Genomic DNA, 15,100 nt, shown 5'->3' on the forward strand with positions numbered 1-15,100 from the left:
CCTTCCTGTAGTCTCAGCTACCTCGGAGGCTGAGGGAGGGGACCGGCGTGAACTCGGGAGGCTGGGGTTGCAGTGAGCTGAGATTGTGCCCTTGCCCTCGGGTGCAGGCCACAGCGAGAGACTGTCTCAAAAAAAAGTCTCACCGTTTAGTCAGGACCGTTATGCCTAAGACAGACAGAGGCAAATCACAGGAAACCCCAAGTAGAAAGACTTGCACAGCAGGCAATCTCAAAGATTTATAGAGTTTTCTGAAACTGTTCTTAAACTCTTCGCCCATATTTCGGAGTTCAGTGTCCCTAATCTGCATGCATTTCATTTCACTCTTGTAGTTAATGCTTGACTAGGGATCAGAGCCACAGTCTTCTCTAAAACTGTGACAACAGAGTCCATCGCATATCTGCAGAATGAATTATAGAATTTGAAATATTACTTGTTACTCAGGAGGCTGAGGCAGGAGAATTGCTTGAGCCCAGGTGGTGCAGGCAGTAAACGGAGATTGTGCCACTACACTGCAACAAAGTGGGGGGCGGGGTAGATAGAAGTTAGAGACAGAGAGAAGGAAAAAATTACTTACATAAATAAAATATAGATTCGCCATCTTCAGAATCAACAAACCAACATTATGTGAAAAATTTCAAATATTATCTGATATGCAGTGAATGGCAAATATCTGTTTATCAAGCATAAAACAGATATTTACCTATATAATTCACTTCTCAACATAAATGTAATTATGAATAAGGTACCCAGACACCACAGAAACCTCCAACTTGGAATAGTAAAGTTGTGCTTTACTTGAAACCCTTACCCAGATGGACACTACGATGTAGAATGCTGATGCCAACAATTCTTACGAAATAGAAACAAACAAGCAAACAAACAGAATACCAGGTACCAGGTCACCAGAGGCACCAGCATTCGAAAGCCCCACGTACACAAGGTACACAATAAACACTAAATGCATTTATTTTAATAACAATAATAGATGATTATCTGATAGATAGCAAGATGTAGACTTTGTTTCTGCATACCTATTCCCATATGTCATCAAGAAAGCTTTCTCTAAAATTCTCCAGTGAAGTCATTTGATCCTTAACTTTTTTTTTTTTTTTAAATAAACAACAGATATACATTGCTCACAGTTCTAGGGCCTGGGATCCTTGACATTTCTTTGTGGAATTTTTTAAAATTACTAATTCAATGTTTTGTTTTAGGATTGTTCAGATTTTCTTTTTTCCTTTTTTTCCCCCCTGGAAGTACTATTAGCATGTTGTGTCTTTCTCCAGGAATGTGAGTCTTTCATTTAGTTTATGTGTACATTTTCCACAATCTTCCTCTATAGTCCTCTTTCTTTAACATTACTAGTCATTTTTTATTATATTGAGTCTTATTTTTTCTCGTTCAGGTAAAGTTTGTGAATTTTTATCAATCTCATTAAATAACTAATTTTGGTTGTGTTGGTTTTGTATATATGCTTCTCGTCTAAACTTCCTATTTTGTTTTGGGATTAGTTTGTACTTTTTCTATTTTTTTTTAAACGAGAGCTTATTGATTTGAGTTTTTCCTTTTATGTACGTCTTTCTAGCCATAAAGTTTCCATAAGTGCTGCCTTTGCTGCAGCTCATGAGTTTGTTATATTATCTTTCATTTTCATTTAAAAGTACTTTCTATTTTCTCCTGAGATTTCTTCTTTGATTCATTGATTGCTGAGGAGTGTGCTAATTTCCATATCATTATAAATTTTCAAAATTTCTTTCCATTATTAATTTCCAGGTTTATTCCAATGCAGTCACAAAACATACTTTGTATAAATTGTAAACTAAAATTAAAATTCAGCCAAATGAATGGGCCCCTCCTATTGGCCAAGGCCATTCCAGAGTTAACCTGGAACAGTAGTTCAGGCCATGATGGGAAGTTTGAGACATATCCTCCTTCCTTTTGAAATTCAAAAACAGCCCACCAGCATTAACATCAACATAGACCTTAAGTCTGATAGGAAACATTTACAGTTTATCTCTCTCAAGCCTGCTACCTGGAGACTTTAACTGCTTGATAAAACCTTAATCTCTGCAACTCATTATTATACCTCAGACATGTTTTTTTTTAATCTATTGATTACTCTTTCAACTAATTGGAAATCAACATTTCTGAATCTACCTAGTATAGAAAACCAATAAAATGAAAATTGGATTTTGAAAAGATTAATAAAGTTGACTTATGATGCAGAAGTGCCCACTTCAAGTGGTTCTGCCCTTCCATTTTGAAGCAATGTAAAACATTATGCATATCGATTTATGTATTTATCCCCCTAAAGTATATGAAAACAAGCTGTACCCGAACTTCCATGGGCATATGTTGTCTGCACCTCTTAAGCCTGTGTCATGGATATGCAGAACTTGGGAAAATAAACTTTCTAAATTCCTTGAGGTCCGTCTCAGATACTTTTAGGTTCACATATTGGTAACCATGAAGGATTCTGAGTGGAAATGCTGTTGATTTGGGACCAACCATCTATGGGTGCTTTGTGTCAACTTGAGCTGTCCTATGAGGAATATCTTTGTGGTGTTCTCTGTATTTCCTGGACTTGAATATTGACCTGTCTTGTTAGGTTGGGGAAGTTTTCCTGGATATTGCCCTGAAGAGTATTTTCCAGCTTGCATTAATTCTCTCTGTCACATTCAGGTACACCTATCAAACGTAGATTAGGTCTTTTCACATAGTCCCATACTTCTTAGAAACTTTGTTCATTCCCTTTGACCCATTTCTCTCTAATCTTGCCTACTAGTTTTATTTCATTGAGTTGATCTTCAACCTCTGATGTCCTTTCTTCTGCTTGGTCAATTTGGCTGTTGAAACTTGTGTATGCTTCGTGAAGTTCTCCTGTTCTGTTTTCAGCTCCATCAATTAATTATATTCCTCTCTAAGTTGTTTTTTCTCATTACATTTCGTCAACATTCTTAGTTTTTTTGTATTGGTTTAGAACATGTCCTTTTAGCTCACAGAAGGTTCTTATTAACCACCTTCCGAAGCCTGCTTCTGTCAATTCATCACACTCATTCTCCATCCAGCCTTGTTCCCTTGCTAGTGAGGAGTTGTGATTCCCTTGTAGGAGGAGAGGCATTCTGGTTTTGGGTGTTTTCCTCCATTTTTGCGCTGGTTTCTTCCCACTTTTGTGGATTTATCCACCAGTCGTCTTTGTAGTTTTTGACTTTCAGATTGCGTCTCTGAGTGGACATCCAGTTTGTTGATGATGAAGTTATTTCTTTCTGTTTCTTTGTTTTCCTTCTAACAGTCTGACCCCTCTGCTGTAAGACTGCTGATGTCCACTCCAGGCCCTGCTTGCCTGGGGATCACCTGCAGCAGTTGCAGAACAGTAAGCGTTGCTACCAGTTTCTTCTTCTTCTATCTTTGTCCTGGAAGGACACCTGCCAGATGTCAGTCTGAGCTCTCCTTTATGAGGTGACTCTTTGTATATACGGGGGTCAGGGAGCTGCATGAGGAGACAGTCTGCCCTCTATAGGATCTGAAGTGCTGAGCTGTGAGCTCTGTTGTTCATTCAGAGCTGCTAGGCAGGTACATTCCAGTAAGCTGCAGCAGAACTCAGACACCACATTTTTTCCCCAGGGGCTCTGTCTCAGGGAGTTAGGGCTTTATTCATGAGTTTCTGTTGGGCTGTCGCCTTTTCTCAGGGATGTCCTGCCCAGCAAGAAGGCAGCTTAGTCACTGTCTGCCTGCAGAGGCTTTTCTGAACTGCTGTGGGCTCCGCTCAGCTGCCATGTGAACTTCACTGCAGTCCGTTTTATATGGGTTTAGTCAGAACTGCCTCAGCAATGGTGGCCCACCTCTATAATGGCTGACTCTCTCTGTAATAGTGGCTGCCTCAGCAGTGGCAAACTACCTCCATAGTGGTGGACTGCCTCAGTGATGGTGGATGCCACTGCCCCACAGAGTTGGACCATCCAGGGTCCAGCTGTGCTTGCTGTGAAACTCTCAACCCAGAGTGTTCCTGATTTCTTTTTTTTTTTTTTTTTTTTTTGTAGGGGTTGGACCAGCTGAGCCTGATCACCTGGCTCCCTGCCTCAGAGACTTTTTTTTTATTTGAACGGTTGACTGTCACCCAGGTGTTCCTGTCGCCTGTTGAAAAGGTGCTGGAATCTGTGTGATTTTCCATGTGACAACCCACAGCACCGGCTGAAACAGTGGCACTTTTTTGCCCAGGAATCTCTTGGCTTGGCTCCCTGTTTCAGTCCTCTTTTTAATAAGATGAATGGGTGACTCTGCCTTCCTGGAGCTCCAACTGCCAGCTAAAATAGCGCCCAGGCCCGTGTATTTTGTACAGAGAACTGCTGCGCTGGGGTGCCGGCAAAACAGCTACAGCAACCAAAACAGCCATGCCATTGAAAACAGCTGTACTGGCCAAACCAGCCACGCTGGTGACCTGTGGGGCTCCTCCACCTGGTAATCTCCTGGTCTGTGTGCAATAAAAATCTGGAAACGCGGTGTCCACTCACCCTCAATGCTTTCACTGGGAGCTGCAATCCTGAGCTGCTCCTAATCTGCCATCTTGGATCCCTCCTGCAATTACCTTTAATGGCAAAAACCACAAGTACTTTTGCACCAATCTAATATTATTCTTATTTAGTTGATGGAAATCAAATAGCATGAAGATAAAGTTTAAATAAGGCCAGTAAAAGATCTTGGACACACTGAAATTTTTAACACATAGTAATCCTCAATTAATATTTATTGACTGTGTTTGATTCCATATCCAGATATGTGGGTGTTTGAATAAACAGTAATATTAATGCAGATGTTATTTTATCTCAATACCTAAATCAATTTTTATCGTTAAATCTTTCCTTCAGCATCTCTATCATGTTCTATTTGTCCTTCTGAAAACACATGATGTTAAGGAACTGTTATGTTAAATCTTAGAGTACAAATATTATGTCATGTGTATTTTTGCCTTCCTAAAAAGGTTGAGGTACTTTGATTGGTCATTGTCTTTCATTTCTGTTCTCAATCCCTACCAAGTAGTGTGTGAGAATTATTATTACAGAAAATGAACATACATTGCCAGATGATTATGGCAATACTAACATTTATTAAGACTGATTAGTGGTCTTTGAATAGAGAAAATGTAGGTGTTGAGTAGGATGGTGAATTAAGAAAGATTTTGAAGTTGTTAAAAGTAACTAGTATGCAAGACCTCTCCATTGTAAATATTTCATAATCTGAGAAAGTTGATCATTTATTCTAGATAAAAGTGATGGCAGAGTTTTTCATTTATTGATAAAGATACTAGAGTGATATATGTCCATACTAATAAATAGCAAACAAGTAATGAGTACACTAATTTTTTAAGCACACAAAACGTTTTCAATACTGGGGAGGACAGCAGCAAAGTAACATCAATTTCATCTAAGAGTAATTAAAGGATAAATATTTTCCCCAATTCTGTTTACAAGAAATGAAATTTTTTAAGCTCTTCACTTTCAACTTAAAACATTGATACCAACATTTCTCTAATAAAGCTCAGAAATTATAATGGACTTCTTTTAAAATCTCCAGAATCCACTTATAAGTAGTGAGTTAGGTGATGGGGGATGGATGAAGCAAACCACCATGGCATATGTATACCTATATAACAATCCTGCACCATCTGCACATGTATCACAGAACATTATGTATAATAAAAAAAATTTAAAAAGGAAAACTTACTTTTACAAGCCACAGTTTGCTTTTCCAAACTCCGTTCACTATAGCTCACTAGGTGACCAATATTACTTCCCTTGAGCAGATCCATCCTGCCAACAGGAGGAATCGGGGCTTAACTATGGCTAAAGAAAATGGCATATTTAACACCATTAATTGTACACATTAAAACATGGTTAAAGTAATGAACTTTATGTTATATATTTATACTCAGTTTATTAAATAAATATGTTTTTTAAAATCAGAAAATTGACAAAATAGTAATCAACAGATAGGCCCCAAAATTATGTCGACGATCCTGTAATCAGGAAGTCAGAGATCTGATTAATATACACAGAGCAGGGTTGAATCAACAGTCACTTTAGGAAAAATGAAAGGAAATATTAGAGAATGGGTTGAATTTTTCTAAAACAGTATCGTTAAATGAAACAAAGTGAATCATCATTTTCATGGGGTTTCTGAAAATTGCTTTGAATGCCTTGTATCAGCCTTATAGAAGTATCATATCAGACAGATGACTTGGATAAAAGCACACAATGGAAAACCAATTTCTTGAAGATAAATTCATTAATATTACTGTAACAAAATTATATAAACAACGGTTTAAGATTTACAGTATATTTTTTAAAGTTGCATTTTGTTTGACAAAAGCATTTATAAAAGGAGAATTTATTTCTCAATCTCTTAACGTTATTTTAATAAAAGCATTCTTGTTCCCAAATAATAAAAAGGCATCTGTTAGAAATTCTCCTAGACTAACTTTCATAAATGGAACAAAAATAATAATCTTTTGCATTTTCAAATATATTTTAATAAAAAATATTGTTAGAATGTTCTCTAACTTAAAAAGACAACTTTAACGAAAGGGCAGTTTACATGTATTCAGAGTCATCTTAATTTTTCTTGTTATTTTAAATTATTTAGAATATTCCTGAGTTATGTTAATTTTTATAAGAAAATATAGCTAGCAGAAAATAAAAATGAAACCTTTCCTATTTCAGGAAAGTTTATTTGCAGCCTTTCAAGTGACATGACAAATATTGATCATTTTATGTCTACCGTATACATCATAACTTATTTTTCCTTTTTTTAAATTGTACTTTAGGTTCTGGGGTACATGTGCAGATCGTGCAGGATTGTTGCATAGGTACATACAAGCCAATGTGGTTTGCTGCCTCCATCCCTCCATCACCTATATCTGGCATTTCTCCCCATGGTATTCCTCCCCATACCGTCACTCTTCTACCATCCCCCAGCAGACCACAGTGTGTGATGCTCCCCTTTCTGTGTCCATGTGTTCTCACTGTTCAACACCTGCCTATGGGTGAGAACATGTGGTGTTTGATTTTCCGGTCATGTGTTAGTTTGCTGAGAATGATGGTTTCCATATTCATCCATGTCCCTACTAAGGACACAAACTCATCGTGTTTTATGGCTGCATAGTATTCCATGGTGTATATGAAACACATTTTCCTTGTCCTGTCTATCATCCATGGACATTTGGGTTGGTTCCAGGTCTTTGCTATTGTAAACAGTGCCACTATGAACATATGTGTGCATGTGTCTTTATAATAGAATGATTTATAATCCTTTGGGTATATTACATTTTTTACTTCACAGAAGTACATTTATTTTTACATGATAAATTATGCTTCCTATCAAAATAAGCTTTTTGCTTGAGTTAAATGTTATTACTCTCTTTTGAATATTTAGATACATTGTATTTGTCTTACTGCAAACATGCAGATTGTCCACAGTCCATAAGGTCTAAAGTTTGCTTTCTAAGCAGTTTTCATTTTATTGTAAGATTTGGAGGATGATTTCTTGTCATGTTCTGGTTATATAACAAGGAGAAATAGGTTGCTGGATAGTTTTTCTCATTTCCTGGAAAGAGAAATCTATTGGCTCACATATTTTCCCAACTTAATAGAAGCATCTTTTTGTACATAAAGCGTTTAATCAGATGTGTGTGTGTGTGTGTGTGTGTGTGTGTGTGTGTTCCATTCTCTTCATTACTCAGGCAGGAGTGCATCAGCACAATCACAACTCAGGTGATGTTTTCACCTTATTGTCCCAGGTACTTGGGACAACTGGTGAAGACCATTATGCTCAGATGATTTTTTGTATCTTATTGGAGATGGGATATCACCGTGTTGCTCAGGCTGGTTTTGAAGTTCTGAAATCATGTAGTCTGCCTGCCTTTGATTTCCAAAGTGCTAATACTACCAAGGTGAGTGACAGTGCCTGGCCTAATTGAGCTATTTCAAATACAAAAACAGGACCAAATGTTATTTGTGACTTTTACAAGAGGTCCAAAATTATACGATGACTTTATAAGCTTGCAAATAATATATGTATATTATATAAAGTTATGTTACATGTTTATATTGAATTATATCACATGATTATAAACTTTACAAAAATATATGTATATTAAAATATATATATTTATATATAACTATATCAAATATTTTTATTTTCTTGTAGGGCTAGGAAGGGGTGCTTTTTGGTCAGTGATGAAAATGTTCATTTGGTAATAAAAATGTTTATTTGATGATGAGTAATGTTGAGCGTTGCTGTGATTTTCATATGTCATCTGAGGAATAAACATTATTCTAGAAAATAAAAGACATCATTGATGCACTAATCTAACTTTGAAAGCATAAGAAAATAAGTTTAAACAAATACCAAACATTAGTAAATAAAACGTTATTTTGTCTTCCCAAGTGGCTGAGACTACAGTCTCATACCAACACAACAGGGTAACATTTTTTTTTATTTTAGAGACAAGGTTGTGCCACATTACCTAAACTTACAAAATAATTTTTATTATGGGTAATAACAGTACTATGGTCCTCTTTATCCAAAAACTTTAGAGATGCATTAAATATCTATATTGATAAAACAATATACTTGACATTTTTTTCATTAGAAAATGTGAAATCAAGGAGGTGACTACATTTTAATAGTTTGCTAAAGTTATAAATTTTCTAATAATAAGTTAATTATGTCTCAAGAGATTAAGAATATACTGCCTTTGTTTCCTGTTACAATTTTAACCTCTTTCTTTTGGAAGAATAATAAATATGATCAAGAAAGACAGTTAAAATATTGCTATTGTAAATATGGACCATCAAATAAATTATGTATTTTAAGTTTTATTTTAAAAGTTTACTTAGTGTACAGACAACTTTGCCAAAATTAAATAACTCACCGGTAATTTACCTGAACTGTTTGCAAAGTCTTCTGGATACATAGTATTCTAGTTGGAAAGCACCTAAATTTAAAGATGACATGAAAGTATTTTGGGACACCAATATTGTACTCTTTTTTTTTTTTTTTGAGACGGAGTTTCGCTCTTGTTACCCAGGCTGGAGTGCAATGGCGTGATCTCGGCTCCCCGCAACCTCCGCCTCCTGGGTTCAGGCAATTCTCCTGCCTCAGCCTCCCGAGCAGCTGGGATTACAGGCACGCACCATCATGCCCAGCTAATTTTTTGTAATTTTAGTAGAGACGGGGTTTCACCATGTTGACCAAGATGGTCTCGATCTGTTGACCTCGTGATCCACCCGCCTCGGCCTCCCAAAGTGCTGGGATTACAGGCTTGAGCCACCGTGCCCGGCCCAATATTGTATTCTTTCCTGTCTTCTGTCTTATTTAATACTGGTTTCTCCTTAAATTTAAAATGATATCTAAATACATTATATTAGGTTACAACATTACTCTAGAGACCAAAAGACGTTAATGATGCACTAATCTAACTTTAATAGTATAAGGAAAGAAGTTGAAATAAATACCAAAATTTGGTTAATAAAATAATATACATTTTTCATATTATTTTCAAAGGACTTTTAAAAATTTTAATACTAGTGCTAATTTCACAGATGGATCATTGGAAAGAGTTCACAAATAAGTTATTAGAAATAAGAGCATATATGGTAGGTAATAAAATCTGTTACAACCTAATCAGGTAGAAAAGATTAAAGACAAATTAGCTCTTGACCATAAACCTGAGAAAAACGAGCAATGGGGGAAAGATTTTCTGTTTAATAAATGGTGTTTGCAAAACTGTCTAGCCATGTGTGGAAAGCAGAAACTGGACCTTTCCTGACACCTGACACTAAAATTAACTCCAGATGGATTAAAGACTTCAACATAAGACCTAACACCAAATAAACCCGAAAAGAAAACCTAGGCAAAACAATTCAGGACATAGGCACAGGCAAGGACTTTCTGACTGAAGCACCAGAAGTATTGATGACAAAAGTCAAAATAGACAAATGGGATCTAATTAAACTTCAGAGCTTCTGCAGAGCAAAAGAAACCATAATTTGAGTGAACTGGCAACAAACAGAGTGGGAAAAAACTTTTGCCATCTACACATCTGACAAAGAACTTATATCCAAAATCTACAAATAGCTAAAACAGATTTCCAAGAAACAAACAAACACATCAAAAAGTGGGCAAAGGACATGAACAGACACTTTTCAAAAGAAGGCATATCTGAGGTGAACAAATATAGGAAAAAATGGTCAACATCAGTCGTCACTAGAGAAATGCAAATCAAAAGTATATTGAGATACTATCTCATGCCAGTTAGAATGGCAATCATTATACTATCTGGAGACAGCAGATGGCAGAGAGGATGTGGAGAATAGTAACACTTTTACACTGCTGGTGGGAGTGCAAATTAGCTCAACCATTGTGGAAGACAATGTGATAATTCCTCAAGGACCCAGAAATAAGATTTCCATTTGACCCAACAATCCCATTGTTGGGTTTATATCCAAAGGATTATAAATCATTGTATCATAAAGACACATACACATGTATGTTCACTGTGGCACTGCTTACAATGGCGAAGACTTGGAACTGACCCAAATGTTCATCGATGATTTGGGACAGGGAAAATGTGGCACATATACACAGTGGAATACTATGCAGCCATAAAAAAATAACGAGTTCATGTCTTTTGTAGGGACATGGATGAACCTAGAAACCATCATTCTCAGCACACTAACACAGAAACACAAATTCAAACACCACATGTTCTCACTCATCGGCAGGTGTTGAATGATGAGAACACATGGACACAGGGAGGGGAGCATCACACACTGAGCTCTGTGGGGGAAGACTAGGGGAGAGACACTGCGGGTAGGGAGTTGGGGTGGGATAGCATGGGGAGAAATGCCAGATATAGGTGATGGGGATGGAGGCAGTAAACCACATTGCCATGTATGTACCTATGCAGCAATACTGCATGCTCTTTGCATGTACCCCAGAACCAAAAATGCAATAATATATATATGTAAAATTTTACAAACTAATTAAAAAAGAAAGAAAATGTGGCACATATACACTATGGAGTATCAAGCAGCAATGAAAAATGATTAGTTCATGTTCTTTGAAGAGATGCATGAAGATGAAAAGCATTATTTTGAGCAAACTGACCAAAGAACAGGAAAACATTGCACGTTCTCACAATAAGTTGTAATTGAACAATGAAAGCAGATGGACACAGAAGGGGAACATCACATACCAGGGCTTGTCAGGGGGTGGGATGCTAGGGGACGGATAGCATTAGGAGAAATACCTAATGTAGATGATGGGTTGGTATAATTAGCAAATCACCATGGCATGTGTATGCCTATGTAGCAAACCTGCATGTTCTGCACAAGTACCCCAGATCTTCAAGTATAAAATAAATAAATCAATAAATGAACAAAAGTGTATTTTTCAATTATACTTTCCCTGCCTTCCTGCACTTTTTTGTCAAAAATTTCTTGTTACACAATCTGTGCTAACAGCACAGACAAAAAACTACTGTTTTGTTCTCAACAATTTCTTTATTTTATTATCGTATTTTAATTGATTGAGACAGGGTTTCAGTCACACAGGCTACACATGATTTACCAAAGCCTTCCTCAGTTTCCAGGCTCAAGAGATCCTCCCACCTCAGCCTCCCAGAAAGCTGAGACCATAGCTGTGTGCCACCACCCCTGGCTAACTTGGTTTATTTTCTGTAAAGACAGGGTCACACCTTGTTGCCCTGTCTGATCTCAATCTCCTAGGTCAAGCAATTCTCTCACCTGGGTTGGAATTACAGGTGTGAGGTACAGTGCCTCACCTCCTGTAATTTAAATAAACTCACAGAACCCCCAAATACAATCATACTGGCTTTCATATTTTCTGTTGTAATTATTGATGTTCTTTCCTTCTTTATTTGCAGGAGTTACTATTGTTCTTTGATTTCTTACTCTTCATATGTTTTCAAGGCCAAAAGTGTTCTTTTTTTTTTTTTTCACATGGAGTTTTGCTCTTGTTACCCAGGCTGGAGCGCAATGGCGCAATCTCGGCTCACCGCAACCTCCGCCTCCTGGGTTCAGACAATTTTCCTGCCTCAGCCTCCCAAGTACCTGGGACTACAGGCATGCGCCAACATGCCCAGCTAATTTTTGTATTTTTAGTAGACACGGGGTTTCATCATTTTGACCAGGATGGTCTCAATCTCTTGACCTCGTGATCCACCCACCTCAGCCTCCCAAAGTGCTGGGATTACAGGCGTGAGTCACCTCTCCCGGCCCTGGCCAAAAGTTTTTACTTGTGTTTGCTTAAAAATACCTTACCGACCCATAATTTTCAAGTTTGTTTTTACCAGATATTTCTTTTTTGATTGACTTTATATTTTTTCTTTTGCAATTTTAAAAGTGTCATCCCCATGACCTTTTCCCTCCATAATTGTTAATGAGAAATTGTCCGTTAATGTAATTGGGACTAGCTTACATGTGATCAGTTACTTCCGTCTTGCTTCTTTTCAGGTTCTCTATTTATTTGTCTTTTCTCAACTTTAGTGTCTGAATTCAGTGAAGATATTTTTGAGTTTATTTTTGAAAAACTAGTTTTTCTTTAAAGATTCTTGGATAAGTAGATTTGGATCTATCAGCACATTTGGGAAGTTTCAGCCACTGTTTCTTCAAATATTCTTCTTCTTCCCATCTCTCCCCTTTCCCTGGGGATCTCATTATGAATATGTTGACACTGTTGATGATATCCCTTAGAAACTTTAGTTTTGTTCATTTTTCTTATTTTTCTCTTCTTGTTTCTTAGATGGAGGAATATCAAACAATCCGTCATTAAGTCCTTGATTATGCTTTCTACATGCTCATGCCTCGTATTAAATCCTAGCAGGGGAGCGCAGCTACTCATATACCCTTGACCGAAGACCAGTCCTCCTCTATCGGGGATGGTCGTCCTCTTCGACCGAGCGCGCAGCTTTGGGAGGGACGCACATGGAGCGGTGAGGGAGGAAGGGGACACCCGCCTAGCCAGCCAGATCAGCCGAATCAACCCTGGCGATCAATGGGGTGACAGATGTCGCAGCCAGATCGCCCTCACATCCCTCGTATTAAATCCTTCTGGATATGCAGATTGACTTTAGTTTTAAAAATAACTTACATGTCTTTATTAATATTTTCCATTTTTGAAACACTGTTCCTCTGGCTTTCACTAGGTGTTTTAGAATATTAAAGTCAAGTGAATTAAACTATTTGCTTAGCAAATACCATGCCTGGCCTTGCTGAAATATGGATTCTTTTCATTAATTTCCCTCTGAGTGTGCCTTTTTTCTGTTCCTCTTAATGCCTTTTATTTTCTTGTTAAATAGTGGAAACTTTACATATTAATCAGTGTATCCAGAAAACAGATTTCTGCCCTCCAGAGTTGCTTAATTTTGGTGGTTGTTTACTTGTTAGGTAGCCTTCTGAAGATATTTTTGCAGTCTGCATTCTTTGGTATGTATGACCAGTTAACCTGTGTTCTGTCACCCCATTGTCCATCTACTATTTTTGACACACATTTAGTAAACACTCCAAGCAAAAAAATTTTGGAAAGAGAGAGGGAAGAAAGAAAAGAAAATCTACCCAGTTTTTGCAGATTGACTCTCTGAGGAACGCTAATGTTTAGCCTAAGGTCTGGGAAAAGTGAGAGATTCAGAATCTTCTCCGGGCATGCATCCAATATTAGACCTACGTATAATCTCCTAAATATACCAGTAGGAGCCTGGATATGACGGTTCATACCAGTAATTCCATCACTTTGGGAGGCTTAGGTGAATGAATCACTTGAGTCCAGGAGTTTGAGACCAGATTGACAACATGGTAAGACCTCAAACTCTACAAAAAAAATAAGCTGGGTGTGGTAGCCCATACCCATATGGTGGGAAGCAGAGGTAGGAGGATAAAGTCCTGAGAGATTGAGATGTTCAGGAGGCTATGGTGGGAAAATCGCTAGAACATAGACGGGTTGAGACTGTACTGAGCCACGATTATGCCACCGGACTCCAACCCGGGCCACACGGCAAGACTCTGTTTAAAAACCAAACCAAAACCAAATCTAACAACAACAAACAGAGAGATTTTCAAAGCTGATTTCCACATCTATTTTTCTACTTTGCTACTTTACGTTTAGAAAGATTTTCTTTGGAAACAGAGTCTCACTCTGTCATACAGGCTGGAATGCAGTGGTGCCATCACAGCCTACTGCTGTCTCTACAGTCTGGGTTCAAGTCATTCTTTCATCTCAGGTCCTGAGTAGCTGGGATTATAGGCATGTGCTACCATTCCCCAGATAATTTTTTGTATTTAAGTAGAAAGGGGGTTTCACCATGTTGACCAGGTTGAGTAGCCAGGATTATAGGCATGTGTCACCATGCCCCAGAAAAGTTTTGTATTTTACTAGAAAGGGGGTTTCACCATGTTGGCCAGGCTGATCTCAAACTTGATTTCAAGTCATCCCCCACCGCAATCTCCGAAAGTGCTGGGATTACAGGCATGAGCCATCACATCCAGGCTGTTTAATAAGATCTTATTCAAGGCGGCTTCCATCTTTATCATGAGAGCCATTCTCTCTTTCATGTAATAAGAAATAGTTTAGAAATATATGTATTCCTTAAGAATTTTAAGTGATATAACTAATATTTTAAAGTGTATATATATCTATCTAATATTTTAAAGTATATATGTGTGTGTGTGTGTGAATGTATATATATATACATGCATATTGCCAGGCACTGGTAATTGCAACTACTTGGAAGGCTGAGGCAGGAGAATTGTTCAAACCCAGGAGTCAGAGGTTGCACTGAGAAAATATTTCACTATTGCCCTAAAGCTATGGAACTAAGAGCAAAATTTTATCTCAATACTATACTACTGCTGCTACTTATAATAATAATAATAATAACAGTAAAACAATTCTGACTTCAAATTCTTTTCAGTCAAAAGTTAAAGGGAGGGGTGTGGGGTTTAATAGGTTATCTCTACTGTGTGCCACCCAAGAGGCAAAAACTAACTTGTCTTATGACATAACCGTTATATGGAAGGAAATAATA

Source organism: Callithrix jacchus, chromosome 16, assembly GCF_049354715.1.
Source record: "Callithrix jacchus isolate 240 chromosome 16, calJac240_pri, whole genome shotgun sequence".
Lineage (NCBI taxonomy): Eukaryota > Metazoa > Chordata > Mammalia > Primates > Cebidae > Callithrix > Callithrix jacchus.